This window comes from Cupressus sempervirens, chromosome 7 (genome assembly GCF_028749045.1).
Source record: "Cupressus sempervirens isolate cs-2001-9-10 chromosome 7, ASM2874904v1, whole genome shotgun sequence".
NCBI lineage: Eukaryota > Viridiplantae > Streptophyta > Pinopsida > Cupressales > Cupressaceae > Cupressus > Cupressus sempervirens.
The window spans coordinates 296,090,270-296,108,102 of NC_143124.1; positions in this window are offsets into that span (position 1 = coordinate 296,090,270).

Genomic DNA, 17,833 nt, shown 5'->3' on the forward strand with positions numbered 1-17,833 from the left:
TAATTATATTCTAATGGAGTTATGTATAAAGATTTGATTGACACATTGATGCAAAAACAACTATAACTTTCAAATGGTTCAACATTTTTGAAATCCAAAAGATGTAACACATTCTATGCTTCTTCTACTATAAGGAAAAATAAATAAACATTAAATTTTTTAGAGTTTTGAATTAGTTAAGGTGGTCAGACTCGAGAGTTTTTTTATTCCATAAATACCAGAGTCAAAAATTAATAATTAATTATTTTTTAAGAATAAAATTACCCAAAAATATGCATCACATCTTTGAATGAGTCTAATTATTATATCTAGAATCTTATTAAAAATTATTATGATTTGATTTTGATTAAGGTGGTTAGACATAGGTCTACTTCTTATTTTTGTCCAATTTTTTTTGTACTATTGCATTAAAATTAAAATTTTTGACCGAACAATTTTTATTTTTTTTAGATAAGGCCTAGTATTTTGGAAACTAAATTTAGTTTCTTAATGATTAATTTCTATCAACTATTTGATAGAAAGTTCATAACAAGGTGAAAATTACACATCAAGTTTACATAACCTTGATTTGTTGATTTTTCATTGCCACTTAAGGGCATAGTTTGGTTGACCATGATCCTATACATACCTAGAATAGAAATAGATAGATTTTGTTTCCAACGAGAATAGGATAGAAACCATGGTTACAATATCTAGAAATTCCATATAGGATTTTGGAAATACATTTCCTTGCATAGTAAGAGGGTTTGAATGTTGCATTTTCTTGAGGCTTTCTAACGATTTTTGTTTTTCCTTGATTCATTGAATGGTCATAAAGAGGTGTTTTGGTGACAACTTGATAATACATGAAGAGTTTATAAGCAATTGCAACCAACAATTTTTCATTATTTTCTCAAGGAGTTTTTGTTTAGGATTTTATAAGAGTTTGAAGTATCTTTTTATTAGTAAACATGCTAGTATGTCTATTTGAGATATCATCTTCATAATTATTTAAAGGTCCTATTCACTTATTATGTTAACTCATCCAACTATGAAGTGGTAAAGTTTAAGATTTGTGTAGTGATACATTTATTTCTATTGAATAATTTAATCTATTTTTAGGAATTCTTAGGTTTCTACTGTAGTACACTTGGGAGAAATAAGATTGATTAGTTTATCACCAATTGAATCTAACAATGTCATATTCTAAAAATGGATACATGTGTGCCAAATATTTTTTGTATTTTTTAAGGATATATTTGATATACATATAAATTCCTTGAATGATTCATCTAATGATAAAAAAAATTCTACATTACCATAATTTTGACAAAGATCAATTCCCTACAAACTCACAATGAGCTCTCTAGAAGGATAAAGATAGTAGAGGTGTGTGAGAATTCTTTTATATCTCTAGCTAGTTTCTCACTCAAAGATGATTATATCATGAGAAACAACCATTTGTGTTCCTATAAATCTAGGGGCTTGGCTGATTTTTCCCCAAAGAGAAGAGGGGGATTTACATATTTTTTCCCTAAAGAGAGGAGGGGGCTTAGCAACATGATTATCCTTTGTGGAATCAAGGAAAACATTTGGATATGATTTATTGAGAATAAGAGTAGGCATTAACCAAACTTTCAGATGATGTAGACTATCAAAGGAAAGGGACAATATGAGTAGGTGTATCAATGATGATTGTTTCCAATTAAGATTGGTCTCATGACGATATGGTTATCAATATTTGGTTTGGATATGTATGATGACTTCTTGGGTCTAAAATTTATGCTATGTTGTAAGTAGTCTATGCTTGTAGGTTGCATTTCTGGCTTGGATATGGGTTATCTTTGCTCATTGATCTTTTATTATCAATGTATATTATGATTGGTGGATTGAATTTGGGTTTTCAATGCCCTTAGTCACATGGTTTACTATTTTTCTATTTGAATTCTTTAGAATAACTAAGAGGGGGGGTGAATAAGTTATTCAAGGTCTAGATGTCCCAACAAAACTTTTTCACTTAGCTTAGTGAACCCATTAAACATGCAACAATATGAAACATGAAAACTCATTCACACATTTGACAGAATGATTTAACGTGGAAACCCAATTTAGAAAAACCCACTAGTAACATGCTACTCCTTTTTCACTCTTCTAAAGTGATGCCCTATGAAAGGCCAATCCTGTTAAAGTTTACAACGCACTGTTAAATGTGACCCAATTAAGAGATTTCAATCACCCTGTTAGAAGTGAGCCTAGTTAAAGGACATTAGAACATTCACTTGGAATGTCACCCTGTTAAAGGATTTTCTCATGACTATTAAGTCAACCTTAGTCCAGAGGATTTTACCCTAATTGATACAATTTTTAGAGAGTATAGTAGAGTATTTGATTTGATACAACTTACAACTTATCTTGCATATTTCATATCACAATTTAGTTCTCAATTTTCTTGGCTTTCATTCCTTATAGCTCTAATAGATTGTTTACCCTTCAAGCATTCATCTCCTTCAACCTTCTTTCTTGGTATGCCAATGCAATCACTTATGTGGTCACTGAACGAGGAAAAGTCCTTGACTCTCTATCTCTATTCTTCTTTGGTCCTCTTCACCTTCTCAATATTTTCCCCTTCTACACATTTAGCAAAATTTTCTTCATGACCTGACATTCCTTAAATAGGAAATTAGAATACTATGCCATTTTCTATCGTCCAATTTAGGGTTTAGATGGTTTAGGTAGAATACAATATATCTGCCCCATATCTTGACTTTTCTAGAAACTTCTCCTAGAATCCATTTGAATTAGCCTAGAAACAGTTTACCTTAAATTCTGTACCACTAGCTCATCATCCTTATCTTCCACCAGGTTCATAGACTTCAAGAAAACAAACTTGATAGCTTAGATTTGGTGAATCTTTTACTTTTCAAATAATGCAACAACTCAACACTCTTGATCTTTTGATGCTTGACACTTACTGCATAGCTCGATAGCCACTATGAATTCACTCGCCATCAACTATATTTTACTGATTCTTGGAACCTATTGAATTTTTCTTGAAACCAACTACTTCACTTGGCACACACTAGAATTTATTTTTACTCGACACCAACTAATTTTCTACTCAGCTTGTACTAACTTTGCTCGGCTCCCACTATCAACTTTAGTCAAGCTTTGTAGATAGTCTTAGTATTACTTTTACTTCTAATGTTTCTAAGTGTAGCCAACCCTATAACTTAAAGTAGATTATTAATACATCATTCCACCATTGTCTTAATTGATCCTTGTGCTTCATTACATAACTATAACTCATCCTTTCCTCTAGGTTTTGTTGTTACATCTTAATGATTAAATCCTCTTCATCAATCAACTAGGTGATAGTACTTGGATCTTATAAGAAATTGTGCTACCAAAAAATAGCAAGTTTGACATTAGTGAGAAAACAATGATTGAAAACATTTGTTCTGCTTCAACAATCTCCCATTTTGTAACAATGATCTTTTCAATTAGATTTCAACAATCTCCCTCTTTGGTATTGATGGCAAACCAAACTAATCAACCAAGTCACCTAAATGATTTGCTTGACAAAATTGACTAAGTTAAAACAGTAAGGCAATGCTAAAAAGAAAACTTGTTTCAAGATTGTTCCTTTCATCAGCAACTTCTAACTTATTATGACTCCACTCTTACAAGATAGATCTTCCTCTAATTAGTTTCTATTATGTTTCCTTGTGGTGGTGTCTTCCTTTAAGCTTTTGATCAGCTTTTTTCTATTTCTTCTTCTTAGCTACTATTTTTCTTCCTCTCTTTCTTTTGATCCTTTTTAGCTTTGATTAGTTTCTTTCTATTTTGGCCTCTTTGACAAAAATGCCAAACACATATTATATCAACATATTTATCATGCAGATATTGAATGTGCAATAGCTCCTATTTCTCCCTCTATCACCTTGCTTGTGGCTGATTTGGAATTTCAACATTTTTATTACTTCAAGCAATACCTAAAGTAAGATTCTCTGCATCAATTTGTGACATTTAGCAATCAACCTATTTGATGCAGGGTAGTCCCTATGTTGCTTAAGTAGCGGTTGATCGAGGTATTATCCCCAATTTACCTTTGAGATATTCATATGCATCTTTAGTTAATGGTTTTGTAAAGATGTCAGCAATTTGTTCCTTTGAGTTGACATATTCCATCTTTACCTCTTTGTCTTCAACTAGCTCTATTACATAATGATACTTGATTGCAATGTGCTTTGTTTTGGCATGCATCACTAGATTCTTTGATATATTTATAGTACTAATGTTATCACAATAAAGTATCACAGGTTTTGTTATTTCTTCTCTCATTCCATTGAGTAGATGTTTGATCCATACAATGTTGGTGTAGTTTATAGCAGCAGCAACAAATTCTTCTTTAGTTGTGGATTCTGAAGTACAACTTTGTTTCTTACTAGTCCATGTCACTAGTCTCTTGCCTAAGAAAAGTGCTCCTCCACTAGTGCTCTTTCTATCATCTATATTTCCTCCCCAATCAGCATCAATGAAGGCTCTCAAATTAAACTTTTCAGTCTTCTTGTAGTATAGAACAAACTCTTCTATTCCTTTCAAGTATCTCATTATTCTTTTTATTGCCATTAGATGGTTTTCTCTGGGATTTTTTGAAGATTCAAAACCGATTCAAGTCTACTATGTTTTGAATCTTCCAATCCAAATGTTTTTAGTATTTCCTTGATGTACTTTGACTAGGTGACAAATATTTCGTACTTCAATTGATAGACTTGCAGTCCCACAAAGAAATTGATTTCACCAAACATTGACATTTCAAATTCATGCTTCATCTGATTTGCAAAATCCTTGCATAAAGCATCTTGTCCTCCAAATATTATATCATTAACAAATATTTCAGACAACAAAATATCTTTACCTCTTTTTGTCTTTATGTATAGATTGTTGTTGTCATCAGTTCTTTTAAATCTAATTTTTACAAGATACTCGTGAAGTTTTCCATACCATGCTCTTGGTGCTTGTTTAAAATCATAAAGAGATTTGTGCAATTTACATACCATACCCTTGATTTTTTCATCAACAATTCCTTTTGGCAGTTCTATGTAGACTTCTTCTTGTAGTATGCCATTCAAAAATGAAAACTTAACATCTCTCATTTTTGTCATCTGGTCTTGGAACTAAACCCCAAGTTTTGTTTTTCTCTATCTACTCAATCTCCTCTTCCATGGCTTTGTACCAATCATCATCTTCTAGAGCATCCTTCACTGTCTTGGGTTCTTTCTTTTTTAGCAAGCATGGTTTAATCCTTAGTCTATTCCTTGTCATTCATTTTGCATCTTTGTTTCCAATGATTTGATCATTAGTAGGATAATTTCTTCTGACATATTTGGATAGTCTTGGTTTAGCTCTTGTTTCTTCATTTTGTCTTTCAGCTTCAGTGTTACTATGTGCATTTCTTTCAGGTGTCTCAATATCTCTTTGATGTGTACTAGCTTTAGAATTAGAATGTGCAGTTTCATTATTTCATAACTTAGCATCTAAATGCAACTCGATTCCTAAATTCAGTTTGGCATTCACTAGCTATAACTCGATAGTTACTAAAACTTGTTACTAGTTTCCAGCTTGATTGGTAGCTTCTTCTTCAGTAGGCATTCCTTCATAGAAGTATACAAATGATTTGTATTCTTTTGGTCTTTTGATAGGTTTAGCATCATGAACTTCTGTGTATTCATCAAAATTTGCATTCGCACTTTTCAAAATTTTGCTAGTGTTAGCATTTAAACGCTTATATGCTTTACTTCTTGTGGAGTAACCAAGGAATATACCTTCATCACTTTTTGCATCAAACTTACCATTCATTACATCTCTAAGAATATAGCATTTTCTCCCAAATACCTTGAAATGTTTACATTGGATGAGTGACCATACCATAATTCAAAAGGTGTTGAATTAGTACCTTTCTTGATTTGCACTAGGTTAAGGGTATAGACAACTGTACTTACAACTTCTCTCCAATACTTTAGAGCAACATTCTTCTCCATCATAAGTGTCCTAGCATAGTCCATTATTGACCTATTTCTTCTTTTTACAATTCTATTCTATGGAGGGTTCCTAGGTACAAAAGTTTGTCTTTTGATTCCTCTATCATTACAAAATACTTCAAATTCTTTTAATGTAAATTCTCCTCCTCTGCTTGATCAAATTATCAAAATTGAGATGGCACAATCTTTTATGCCATAACCATACATCATCAAATTTCACCATAAGAAAAGTAGCATCATCTATATCAAGGTAGAAAAGATTACTTCTAGTTTGATCTCCTTTTCCCATTAGTTCCCCATTTGTGTCATATATCTTGGAAGTTTTGTTTCCAAATTCAACTTTGTATCCTACATTTCTTAGTTGTGATACACTCAACAGATTATAATTCAATCCTTCAACATAGTAACCATTATCACGAGAGATCTTTTCTATGAGATTAATGGAAACTTTTCCTTTTATCAAACATGGAGCATCATTACCAAATCTAACACTATTTCCATCATAATGTTTTAGAGTAACAAATTTACTTTTATCTCCTGTTATGTGATGTGAGAATTCATTGTTAATGATCCATCTATCATTTTTGTTTACACAGGTCACAAGTTGAGTTGCCTCATCTTCATCAGATTCGTCCTTCATTGCAACATAAACTACTTCATCACTATGTTCATCAAAATCATCTTCTTCAACAATGTAGCACTTCTTGCCTTTGTCTTTGTAATCTTTGTTGTCATCTTCTCTTCTATTTTTGTACTTGTTTCCTTCTCTATAATTCCTCTTTTATGTACATCTTGTAGAAATATGGACAACTTCATTGTAACTGAAACAAATGATAGGTAGCTTACCTCTGAACTTACCTTTGCCTTTGTGGAATCTTCTTGCCAGTAGTGCTTCCAATTGATCAACATCTTCTTCATATGTATTGCTATCACTCAATGCATATTTTATCTATCTTTTATTTTTCTTTGGCTTTGCCTCTTGAGAGTCCTTCAATAACAACTTGGCTTTGAAAGTAGATTCAAGGCTCTCTGGTCTGTAATTGTCAAAATTGGATAACTCAAAAGCAGTAAGTCTACCTACCAGACCTTCAAGAGTTAGTTTGTTTTCTAGAGTACATCTCAATTCTTGGATTGCTGAGACTCTAATAGCATAAACATGCAATAATATTCTCAAGACTTTTCTTAAAATAGTATCATCATCTAAGTGACCAACAACACTTCTTATTGCACTAACAAACTCTTTAATTCTAGCAACTTATTGAGCAACATTCTCACCTTCTTCCATTCTCATGTCATCAAATGTACCTTTGAGGCTCTTTTCCTTGGTTCTTTGAATTTTTTTATCTCCTCCATAGATAGTTGACAAGGCATCCCACATCTTGAATTTAGTGTCACACCCCTTAATGTCATCAAATTCTACATAGCTAAGTGCTGAGGCAATCTCCAACATTTCCTAATTGTACTCTTTTTTCTTCTTCATATCTTTAGCAATAGGAACTCCAGCTGCATCAATATGTTCTACTATAATTGAAGATTGTGCACGATCTCCTATTCCTCCAAGATGTAGCTTCATTAGGTGTTTCCATGCTGGGAAGTTGCCTCTGTTAAGCTTGGGTACTTCTCTCTTGGACATCTTGATCTTTGTGCTTCTAGTACCTTCAAACTAGTCAAGTCAATAGATGGTTCTAATACCAATTGTTAGAATTCTTTAGAATAAATGAGAGGGGGGTGAATCATTTATTCAAGGTCTAGATGTCCCAATAAAACATTTTCACTTAGCTTAGTGAACAGATTAAACATGCTAGTTACTGTTAAATCAACATGCAACAATATGAAACATGAAAACTCATTCACACATTTGACACAGTGATTTAACATCGAAACCCAACTTGGAAAAAACCACCAGTAACATGCTACTCCTTTTTCACTCTTCTGAAATAATGCCTTATGAAAGGCCAACCCTATTAAAGGTTGCAACACACACTATTAAATGTGACTTGGTTAAGGGATTTCAATCAACCTATCAGAAGTGAGCCTGGTTAAAGGACTCTAGAACATTCACTTGGAATGTCACCCTATTAAAGGATTTTTTAATGACTGTTAAGTCAACTTTAGTCCAAAGGATTTTACCCTAACTGATACAATTGTTAGAGAGTACAATAGAGTATTTGATTTGTTACAACTTACAACTTATCTTGTAGATTTTAGATCACAATTTAGTTCTCAATTTTCTTGGCTTTCATTCCTTACATCTTTGATAGCTTGTTCACCCTTCAAGCATTCATCTCCTTTAGCCTTCTTGCTTGGTATGCCAATGCAATCAATTTTGTGGTCACTAAATGAAGCAGAGTCCTCGACTCTCTATCTCTATTCTTATTTGGTCCTATTGACCTTCTAAATATTTTTCACTTCTATACATTTAGCACACTTTACTTTATGACCAAACATTGCTTAAATAGGAAATTAGATTACTTTTCCACTTTCTATCATCCAATTTAGAGTGTAGATGTATTAGGTAGGATACAATGTATCTACCCCATAATTTTTGTTTTCTAGAAACTTCTCCTAGAATCAATTTGAATTCACCTAGAAATGGTTTACCTTAAATTCTGTACCATCAGCTCATCATCCTTATCTTTCACCTAGTTCATAGACTTCAAGAAAGAAAACTTGATGGCTTATATTTCATGAATCTTTGACTTTTCAAATAATGCAACAACTTAGCACTATTGATCTTCTTATGCTTGGCACATACTACATAGCTCAACATCCACTGTGAATTCACTCGGCATCAACTATGTTTTACTAATGCTCAACACCTAGTGAGTTTTGCTTGGCACCAACTACTTCATTCATCACACACTAGTATTTATTTTTACTTGGCACCAACTAATTTTCTACTCAACTTGTCTAACTTTTCTCGACACCCAATATCAACTTTAGTCAAGCTTTGCAGTCTGTCTTAGTATTACTTGTTCTTCTAATGTTTCTAAGTATAACCAACCTCTGTAACTTAAAGTAAAATATTAATACATCATTTCACCATTGTCTTAACTAATCCTTGTGCTTCATTACATAACCGTAACTCAACCTTTCCTCTAGGTGTTGTTGTTACATCTTACTGATTAAATCCTCTTTAGCAATCAACTAAGTGATAGTACTTGGATCTTATACACAATTGTCTTACTAAAAAATAGTAGGTTTGACATCAATGATAAAATAATGATTGAAAGCATTTGTTCTGCTTCAACAATCTCACCTTTTGTAATAGTGATCTTTTCAATCAAATTTCAACATTTTCTTCATTTTTAATGGATGAGATTTTGTTATCAAGTACAATCATGGTGGAGGATTTTGGTTGACTATTTTATGTTGACAAGTTGGACATTTTAAGTGTTAGATCCTCTATTAATGGATTTGATGATGGGTTCAAAGATTTTGACATGATATGATTGGATGTACAGGTACATCCTTGATGGTCATTGGTTTGGATTTTATATTGGTTATGGAGATATATCTTCTTAATTGAGGATCATGGTTATTTGGCTTCTTTTGTGGAGCTTCTTGTTAAAGGGGAAGATGAGAATAGAAAAGGTAGATGGGAGAAAAAAGGGGAAATAAGAAAGATGGAAGATGAAAAAGAAAGAGAATATGTGTTGGGGTGATACCGTAAGGGGGATTAATTACATGTTTGATGAAATATTAGGATCTCATTGAGGAAAGTAGTACACCCAAAGGGGGAGAATGTGTCAAAGTGGACCAAGATGGGGATGAAGTGTTGGAAATAATCAAGACTAGCTAGGTTACTGAGAGGGGAGGGGTGAATCAGCAACCTCAAAAATTCTAAATCAATTCAACACTTTAACAATATAAATCATTCACCATTCATTCATCTGATCTAGTGTATGCATGAGAAAAGATAAACATTCATAATACATGAACATGGTATTTTGGTGAACCATAAACCTTCCAAAGAGAAAGTAAAACTAAGGTGGGGATGATTACCACAAAAATTTACTACTGCAATATAAAGTTGGCCTATTAGGGCTTACATTGACCACTTCTGATGATTTTCCCTATTAAGAGCAATTTGGACTGCTAGATCCACCTTGTTAAAGGTTTTACAAACATACAATGAAGTCTGCATGCTATTAGGAGATTTATACAAAGACCATTAAGACTACCCTATTAAAGGATTTAGTAAATTGATTCACCTATTAGGATGAAATAGTAGATCTGACTTACAACTTGATTGTTGAATAGATCTTGAAGTACAAATCACCTCTTGTGACTGATATTTCTTTGTTGCTCCTTAATGACCTTGCTAAATACTCTGCTCTATTGCTGATTCACATTCACTCTTCTCAGAACATTACATGTCCATTCCATTAACATTCCATCATAATAAATTGAAAATGGTGCAATACATTACATATATACCATTTCAATATTTAAAATTGCAAGGTTAGCTAGAACACAAGTAAATAAAATATTACTGAGTTGGTCAAATAGTAGAAAAGCCAAGCTCATCAAAAAACTTGGTGACCTTCTGATACTTGGTATCCACTGCATTACTTGGGATCATCATGCACTCATTAGAAGTAGAAGCTTGGTCCATACTAATCACACAACATAGAACTCAGTAACCATTGGAGACTTGGTAGATATAGTGTCACTTGGTAAATGTTGAATCCTTTCTTTACCTTTCTGTCACTTGGTAAACACTACACATCCATCACTCGATAGACACTGACTCCACTTCACACAAACTGATAACTCGGTAGACACTGTGAAGCTCGATGACCACTACTTGTTTGGTGAACATTGTAAGTTTACTAAACATTGCTGAACTACACATTCACTCGGTAGCTTCAAGAATGCTCAACGTGAACTGCTTAATTGTTGAACTTACAAAGTAGCCATTGAATGCTCGCTATAAACTGTGGACTGAATGATGAGCTTGGTAACCTTTTATAGTCGAATAAGTGTTGTCACTAATGAAAAATATAACATAATGCCAACAATCTCCCCCTTTGGCATTAGTGAAAAAAACATTTATGAGCCAAAACTAATGTACACTGACATAATGATTTTGATTTTTCAAAATTGATCTTTGTAAAGCTGCTATATATATACATATATTACATATCTCCCCCATACATATGGCATAATATATAAATAGCCTTACACTGTAAATAAATCAATCTATTTTCTCCCTAGTTTCTCCACAAGTCTCTTATCAACTCTTACTCCCATGTCTCTTACTATCTCTTTTTCCCCCTTTTTGATAGTAATGCCAAAGAGATATGCAAAATTTCGAAATAGGAACACCAAAATGTGAGAGAAATTTGGATTGTACCTTGAGAATAAGAGCCAATGTCTTATCCCAATTATATTGTAAAATCTTGTAGGTGGAGAGTGCCACTTGAACTTCTGCAGAAAGTTCAATCATGTGATCTGCTGTAGAAAAACTGTTGTCCTAGACTAATGTTTTTGAATATGCAATGTGTTTCTACATTAAGTCCATAACTAGAAGGATCATATTCGGTATGTCAATCAATGTAGACCTAATCTTGGCTTCCTTGCTTAGTAATTCTCTCTACATCTCTGACAAAAATTTCACCTTTATGTGATGTGTTGAGCTTGAACTTGAGTCAAGTTGTAACCTTTAAGCACTAGCCTTCATGTCCACATCAATCTTATTCAATTTTTCCTTTATATCCTTGGTGAACTTAGTAACATCACAAAGCTTACCAAAATGTGATGTTACATTTGTGAAGAATCGTTCAAGGTTTCTCAAAATTGTGGATAACTCTACTTGATTTATTGCAATGTGCTCAAGCACCTTATTGTCAAATTTCTTTTCTACCTTCTCAATGAGCTTCTCTTGGCCAGAAGTGTCCTCATTGAACTTATTCATAGCCTCTTCTAATTGTAACAAAATGTGTTGAGATGAATCAACTTCAACACCTATAGCCTCAATAATTATATTTTTGGCATTCTCAATTATTGTAAATTCTCTATCTCTCTCATCTCTAAGCTATTTCTACCTTGCTTTTTTCTCTAAAAGATGACTGACCAATATCATTTCATTAGCTGTGGCAGTATCCAGATCTATCTTAGGAATAACAATTTCTTTGTCCAAGTCTATGTCTTCATCAATTGCTTTGCCAGTAAGCAGAAGTTTTAGAGGAATTTTTGGTTTTAGTTCTATTCTTACTTCCTTGGACTTAGAAATGGAAACAATAGTAGAAGTAGCTGGACTTGCAATAAAAACTTGAATTGGTCCAACTAAAGGAAAACTGAGAGGAGTGCTAGCTATATCCAAAATTGATGTGCTTCCCAAAAATGAAGTACCAATAGGTAATGTACAAATTGACATATTTACAACTTAAGAGCTAACTGGAACAAAAGATGGTGAAATTAAAGCTGTAGTTGACAAAATTGTAAAGCAAACTGGCAAACTTACTGAACAAGCTACAATAGAAGTTGACACAATTAGAGAATTGGCAACCGTGCATACTATTGAAGTAGATTTCTTGGGAGCTAATGAAGAGGGGTGCAGCTTGGTAGATCAAGTTGTAGACACTTCCATTGTAGATACCTAGAGCTATGAGGTAGCAGGTGTAGATGGTATTTTTGATGTGGTTGCAATCATTCCTACTGAAGCTAACTCCAACCCTGATGATGTTGTTGGCTTAGGTGGAGAGTGAGGAAGGGAAACAATGACTTTTGCTGCAATTTTTATTGGATCATCTTCTTCATTTTCTTCCTTGTCTTCCTCTTTCTCTAAATCATCAACCCTTAATGCTCGATAGTCTTCAGCATCAAAAGTAACACATGGAGTGTTATCATCTTCTTCATCATCACTGTCATCACCATAATCCTTGATCTCCAATAGATCATCACTAGGCTTATGCAGATGATAGATGTTTTTCCACATGTTTGTTGCATCTCTAACAAAATGCTCAATATCTTTGATTAAAATCAAACATGCATGGAATCTAATCATCATTTTACCTTCATTGTTCTTCATTGTTTCTTTGACTTTTACATCAGTAAGATTTGGCAATAACTTCCTCAAAGATTGTTCATAAATATCTTTTGTTGTCTGCACAATAGATTCCCACCTTGGCTGCAATCTTACCAATAATTCTTTTGAAATTTGAGGAGCAATTGGTCTAGAGAATATTTCCATTTTCCCATTTTGGTGAGTACCAATTCCTTAATTTGCATCTTTTCGGCATCAGTCCTTGTTTCAAACTTTAGGGCCTTGAAGCTTGTGATGCTAGCTCTTACTTCCATTTGTTTCAACCTTTCCTGGAATGTAAGTGGGGGCTTGCTGAGCACAACTTCACCTTTACCTTTGCCTTTTGATCTCCTGGTGAAAATAGTTGTGGAGGCCTTTGGAGGTTTAGTAATGATTACCCTCCCTTTCTTCTTGGCTAGCTCTACCTCCCTCTCTGATTCTTACTCTTCTTCTTCTTCTTCTTCTTCTTCATCATCATCATCATCCTCTCCTTTACCTTTAGTAAGCATTAGAGGGCCAGTGGTAGTTTTCATCTTTTCTATTTTCCTCTTTCCTTTGATGATTTCCTAAGGTAGCTTAATTTCCAATTCAATTCTCACTTTTGCCTCATCATATGTGCCAAAAATTGGTTTCTTTGGATCAATTGGTTCATTTACTGGTGCTTCAATAATGTCACTAGTTTCATCAATATTGACATCATAAGGGAGAGGTTTCACCCATGCAACTCGGGGTGTGATTGTTAGAATCTATACTCTATCATAGTCAACCATAAAACACACATCATCTTTATAATCCTCAACAAGTTTAGGAGGAATCCTGAATCTGTCATTCATTCTTTCCATGAAATCTTCAAAATAATTGTCCATGATGTTGTCAAAGTTTACACCCATTTCTACAATAAACTCATTTATCTGATATAGAATAGGAACATCTTTTCTCCACTCAACAGATCCTTTAGATGGGAAAAACTTTTGCACATAAAAGAAAAGACATGTTAACAAAGAACCAAATTTACAAGGGTTGTTCTTTGATGTTCAGATGTTGTCCATATTCTTGTTTAATTGCTTCAATAGTAACTCTAACAAGTCAAATTCCATATTTTTCTTTACAACCTTAAATGCTAAGTCCACTGCCTCACATGGCATGTTGTTTAAATGACTAGAGCTATAAATCTTCCTTGGCTAGGGGTTTCTTCTGGAGTTCATCCCGACCTAGGGTTTTGGAAGATTTTTCTTTACTTAGCATGGGAAGACCAGTAATCTTATGAATCATCTTTTTGGTTATTGAGATGGGCTTCTCTAACCATAATTAACCATTGTGTACGTGACTAAGAATATACCTAATCCATTTTATCTAGAAACTCCTTGGTAGGTGTGTGATATGGGTCAACCCTTTTGTTTCAAGATGCTTATGCTTGGATTTAGGTGAACCATCAACACACATTTCCTCTAAAAAACTATCCATTTCTAGTGTTCCTATCTCTTGAATAGAACACTTGAAATAAGTGTGAATGTTGTTAATTAGGAGCAGCTTTGGTGGAATTTGGGATTGTGCACCATTAGGGTCAGGTGCCTCCACAACTGCTGGAACTAGTTTGAAATTTATCGCTTTCCATTGCACACCCTTAACCAACATTTCTAAACCTTTTTTTGCCTTGCTACCACTGATGCTTCTGGATGCCATTGCTACTCACTAAGTGATAAAAGTTTTTGAACAAATTATTTGCTGCAAATTTTCTTGAAATCATTTGAGTGCACCTAGAAATCTCTTATCTCTATGAATTTTGAAGACACGGTGAAAAATGGAGTCAAATTATGCCCTTTCTTTGATAAAAATTTCTCATTAATGCTAGGTACCATAATGACATAGTGTGTGACAAATTGTCATCCACTCACTAGCTCGATAGAAACTTGTGACTCGGTGATCAAACAAAACTTTACTTCTCCTGACCTAGCATGGTTGAATCTATGACTAACCTTGCTCTATATGAACTGGTCTCATGTGATCCTTTAGTATCTGAAATACTAATTTGGATCTTCTATTTTCTTCCATTTGGAACTGCTCAAGATATAGCTTGAAGATACAATTCCAATCCCTCCTTCGAAGAATCTAATTGGAAATAGTGATGTCACCCACTTGTTGAGTGGTGTAACCATCATTTGAACTATTCTACTTGGTAGATTTAGGAATCCACTGCTATCTCATCTACTTCCTAATGTTATCAGCTTTAGCTTTCTTATCATATTCAACTCTTCCTATGTTCATGCAATTTTTAGCTATATGAACAATTTTAGTACATGTATAACATCTTACTATTGAATTTCTTTTTCTTAAGTGATTCCTTGTGCAGTCTATGTGAATGTGTCCATATTCTCCACAATAGTGACATCTACACCAAGTATTGTAATCCCAACCAAATATTGCTTTGACAATTTTTTTAGCTAGATTAAATGATTTGGATTTGCATTTAGATACCTTGTGACCTTGTCTCTTGCATTTGTGACATTTACCTTCAAATTTTGGTTTCTCCTTGCACTCATTAGCTTTATAACCATGTTTACTGCAATTGTAGCATTTTCCATTGAATTTTGCCTTTCCATTGCTCCAACATTTGTTTAATATATGACCTAACTTACCATAGTGATTACAAGTAGGTTTTTGATTCCTTTGGGAACCTTGTTTGGAAGATTCACCTTCTTCTTTGTAACCAAGTCCTATTTTACCTTTTTGCCTATGAAGATTCTGCTCACTTCGTTGATTCAGTTGATCCATATTTGCTTGAGATTTCATCATCCTTTCATTGAGTTGCTTCTCATAAATTAGATTAGCTTTCAATCTTTCATTGATCTTTCTTTCAGTGATTAAGTCATTCCTTAAATTTTTATTTTCAAATCTCAGATTCATGATTTTTTCATTTGCTTTGGAGAGCTAATTGATAAGACTTTCTTGCTGAAGGGATTGATTTTGATTTAAATTTTTCCTTGCCTCCAATTCTTCACTTGCCTTATTCCTTTGTTCCAAGATTTCACACATTCTTATTGACTTAACTTCTTGTTCTCTTTTCAATTTTCTTACCTCTTCTTGCAGAGAACTATTCTTTTCTAGGAGTTCTTTGATTGCCTCATTAGCTTCATCTAAACTGCTTCATGGGAAAAACTCTTCAATATTTTCTTCAACATACTGATGGTCATTCATTTGTCTTGCAAGTTCCTTCCTTCTTTTTAGGGATTGGGAAAAATGCCTTTTTGCTTCCTTGAATTGAGCTATGGCCATTTCTAAGTCTAGCCTTTCATTCTCAATAGCTTTATCAAGTTTGAATATCTCCATTTCCCTTGATCTTTACTCAAGCTATCAAACTTTATCTTGAGAACCACAAAGATTTGATACCAATTGTTAGAAATAATCAAAACTAGCTAGGTTACTGAGAGGGGAGAGGTGAATTAGTAAGCTCAAAAATTCTAAATCAATTCAATGCTGTGTCAATATAAATCATTCACCATTCATTCATCTAATCTGTTGTATGCATGAGAAAAGATAAACATTCATAACACATGAACCAAAAACCTTCCAAATAGAAAGTAAAAATGGGGTGGGGACGATACCCACAAAACTTCACTATTGTAGTATAAAGTTGGCTTGTTAGGGCCTACATTGATCACTTCTAATTATCTTCCCTATTAAGAGAAATTTTGACTACTAGATCCACCTTGTTAGAGGTTTTACAAACATACAATGAAGTATGCACTTTGTTAGCATATTTACACAAAGACTGTTAAGTCTACCCTGTTAAAGGATTTAGTAAACTAATTTACTTGTTAGGATGAAACAATAGATCTGACTTATAAATTGATTTCTAAATAGATCTTGAAGTACAGATCACCTCTTGTGATTGATATATCTTTGCTGCTCGTTAATGACCTTGCTGAATACTCTACTCTATTGTTGATTCCCATTCACTCTTCTCAAAACATTACATGTCCATTCCATTAAAATTCCATCATAATACATTGCAAATGGTGCAATACATTACATATAAACAATTTCAATATTTACAATTGCAAGGTCGGCTAAAACACAAGTAAACAAAATATTACTGATTCAGCCAAATATTAGAAAATTCAGGCTCTTTAAGCTGACTTGGTGACCTAATAATACTTGGCATTCACTGCATTACTCGGCATCACCATGCACTCAGTAGAAGCAGAAGCTTGGTCCATACTAATCACACAACATAGCTTGGAACTCAGTAACCATTGGAGACTCAGTGGATATAGTGTCACTCAGTAAATGTTGAATCCTTTGTTTACCTTTCTATCACTCAATAAACACTACACATCCATCACTCCATAGACACTGACTTCACATCACACACACTAATAACTTGGTAGACATTGTGAAGCTCAGTGACCACTACCTAATCAATAAACACAATAAGTTTGGTAAATATTGCTAAACTGCATATTCACTCGGTAGCTTTAGGAATGCTCAGTGTGAACTACTCAACCACTGAACTTACAAGGTAACCATTGAATGCTCGATATAAACTATGGACTGAGTGATGAGCTCGATAACCTTTTAGAATCAAATTAGTGTTGTCACTAATGCCAAATATAAGATAATGCCAATAATGAAGAACCTAACATTGAACCTATTACAAAGAAATTGAATGAATTTGGAGAGTTTTAGATGCTTTGGAATTTGATTTTTTATGATGCATTATTTAGTATTTCAATATCTTATGTGCTTATGTGTTTCCATCTATGTAAAGGGGGGGATTGTTAGC